Genomic DNA, 3160 nt, shown 5'->3' on the forward strand with positions numbered 1-3160 from the left:
CACACACACCCATGCCCGAGGGAGGAGTCGAACCTCCGCCGGGACCAGCCGCATAGTCCATGACTGCAACGCCCTAGACCGCTCGACTAATCCCGCGCGGCCAGACATTAGTCATTAATAATATATTTTCCTTATCTATTTACAACATTCTGCCAGCTGAGTTAATTTATCAATTCCACGATTGTAGAAATCACGTGGTTTTGACTCGTCGAGTCATGTTCGGACTGTATTTCCATCCGGAAAGAAGTTCCTTCAGCGTTGTTCGATTAGAGCACGGAAAAGTTGAAAATCTAAGGGCACAAGATCAGGTGAATAAGGCGGGTGCGGAATGTCTTCCCAAACCAACTCCTTTATAGTGTTTTTTGATAGTCTAGGAGAATGGAGGCTGCTGTTGTCACGGACTAGCATCACTTCACACAGTCCTCCTGGTCGTTGTTCTTCGATTGCGTACGCAAGACGTCTCAGTTGTTGACAACAAATATCATCAGTGATGATTACACAATGGGGAAGCAGTTCGTAGTACACCATACCGTCGCTGTTCCACCAGATGCACAACACTGTCTTTTGTGAATGAGTGCATGTTTGTACGGGAAGCTGCAGCTTTGTTTGGGCTCAGCCTTTGATTTCCTTTCCTTACGTTAGCAATAAGATCCCGTTTCTCGTCACCTGTAATGATAGGACAGGAATGGTCAGTGTTGTTCATGGCCTAATAGATTACGAGCAAGCAGAGATGCACATATGGTCACCAGCTGATTTTAGTGATTTTGGCTTAAAGCATACGATACCCACATATACGATTTTTTATCCTTCCGCATTGCGAGCAAATTTCGTTAAAGGGCGGAATGTCCGCAGCTCGTGGTCTAGTGGCTAGCGTTTCTGCCTCTGGATCACTGGGTCCTGGGCTCGATTCCCGGCCGAGTTGGGGATTTCCTCTGCCCGGGGACTGGGTGTTTGTGTTGTCCTCGTCATTTCATCATCATCAACATTCGTGACAGTGAATAGACTGGACTGTGTACGAAATTGGATTGTGAAAAAAGTGGGACTTTGTATGGGCGCTCATCACCGCGCAGTTGAGCGCCCCACAAACCAAACATCATCAAACATCACGGCGGAATGATCACAGTTCATCACATCTGCGACTTCTTGTGTGCACTGACTTGGATCCTTGTGGATTAATGCGTTTAAACGGTCTTCATCACACCTCGAAGCTCATCTTGAACGCGGTGAGTCGTTAATGACAAAACTATCTTCCTTAAAACGATTAAAACATTTTCTCTGTGCTCAGAAACAGCGCGAAAATTTCTGACCCCCTTCGCTGCTGTCATCCCTCTATCCAACTCAAACAGAAGAAAACATCGGAAATGTTCCGATTTCTCCACTTGGCAGTCCATTTTCTACTGCTCAATTCATCTCCAAATGATATTAGTTAGAAAAGGGACTTGCATCGGTCGTCTACTGCCATATCCCAATAACGCCAAATTTTACGGTACTGTTACAATGAATACGTTCGTCTTACGTCCCACATTGTTTCCTGCGTTTATTTCACGCAGAGTTACTTTGTGTGTCAGCACTGACAGCACGAACGCCGCAGCTCTCGGTCGTTAAGTAAAGGACATTGGCTACTGCGTTGTCCCTGGCGAGAGATGATGCCTGAAATTTAGCATTCTCGGCACTCTATTGACACTGTGGATATCGAAATATTGAATTCTCTAGCGAGTTCCGAAAGTGAATTACCCAGGTGTCTAGCTCCTATTACCACCATCTGCATATCTGCATATCGCTGTCCCATGACTTGTCACCCCAGTACGTTGTGCAGTTTTCGTGGCGTGTTTCTTGGGCCCTGGGTGAAATTAAGTGATTCGTCTGACAACACAGCATTACTGTCAGCTTCTGCTCACCCACTGCTATGTGGCTACTACGCAGGTTTCAGCGAGGAAAAGTGTCTCGCCCAAGTATTCCCCTGAAAACTCTATACGATGCAACGACATTCAGGTTGTCCAAAATGGAAGAGGTGAGAATGGACCATTGTTCCAACAATTCCTGTCCCACACTGAAGTGATTTTTAATCGTGAGCGGTGACACACGCCGATGAAATTAGATAAGACGCGATCTTTCGGTACAAACTCTGCATTTACATTCTGAGAAAACTGTTTCTAGATACCCATACGAAATACGACAATTCACAAAATGCCTTTGTACCAAAGACAGATCCTCGTTTTTATCACTCTGGGGGGGGGGGGGAGGAGGAGATTAGTGTTTAACGTCCCGTCGACAACGAGGTCATTAGAGACGGAGCGCAAGCTCGGGTGAGGGAAGGATGGGGAATGAAATCGGCCGTGCCCTTTCAAAGGAACCATCCCGGCATTTGCCTGAAGCGATTTAGGGAAATCACGGAAAACCTAAATCAGGATGGCAGGAGACGGGATTGAACCGTCGTCCTCCCGAATGCGAGTCCAGTGTGCTAACCACTGCGCCACCTCGCTCGGTGTTTTTATCACTCTGTCACGTCTTCCGTGTCCCAAAGATATACGCAGGAAATTACACAGTAATTGCACTGAACCATATCGGTAAACAATGACACGTTATTCCAGAGGACTGCGTGTGATAACTCAAAATGACGACAATGGACGGATGGATTCCTGCTCTCCACGATCACAACACAGCCATTCACGCCATCCGAGTATGATTTTCAGACAGAAAACAAGGGAAGATGGTTTAAAGACTACCTGTTATAGGATGAGAGCATAAAACATCTATACCCAAATGGACTTCATCGTGATCGAAGCCAGACAGATATAAATTATATGTTGAAACAGATGGTAAAATAACTATGTATTGAACAGGCCGCAATTGAGTTACTGCTAAAAAAGAAAAGAGGATAAATGATAGGGGATTAAGAGTTTGGAACAAAGGTGTCTCAAAAGCAGTCGAAGAAAAGAAACGTGCTTAGTAGATATACATAGAGGGAAACACAGCTTCTACGAAACAACAGTGTAAAGAGGAAATAAACGAAGTAAACACTATTGGCAGAAAAACAAAATAAGAATCTTGGAACGATTTTCTGAGAAGAATTGAAGACTGTCCTTAGTTTAAAAGATGATAATACATTTTAAAAAACTGGAAGGGGGGCAACAAACCTAAATACTCGGTGCAGTCACAT

At 44.9% G+C, this 3160-nt stretch overlaps 1 non-coding gene across 1 annotated transcript; it reads right to left on the reverse strand.

Annotated features, from left to right (window-relative positions):
* Positions 1–2410: 2410 nt before the first annotated feature.
* Positions 2411–2483, reverse strand: Trnaa-cgc (transfer RNA alanine (anticodon CGC)). Its single transcript has one exon. It is a non-coding gene; the product is annotated as a tRNA-Ala (tRNA).
* Between the last annotated feature and the right edge of the window lie 677 nt (positions 2484–3160).

Source organism: Schistocerca cancellata, chromosome 1 (assembly GCF_023864275.1).
Source record: "Schistocerca cancellata isolate TAMUIC-IGC-003103 chromosome 1, iqSchCanc2.1, whole genome shotgun sequence".
Lineage (NCBI taxonomy): Eukaryota > Metazoa > Arthropoda > Insecta > Orthoptera > Acrididae > Schistocerca > Schistocerca cancellata.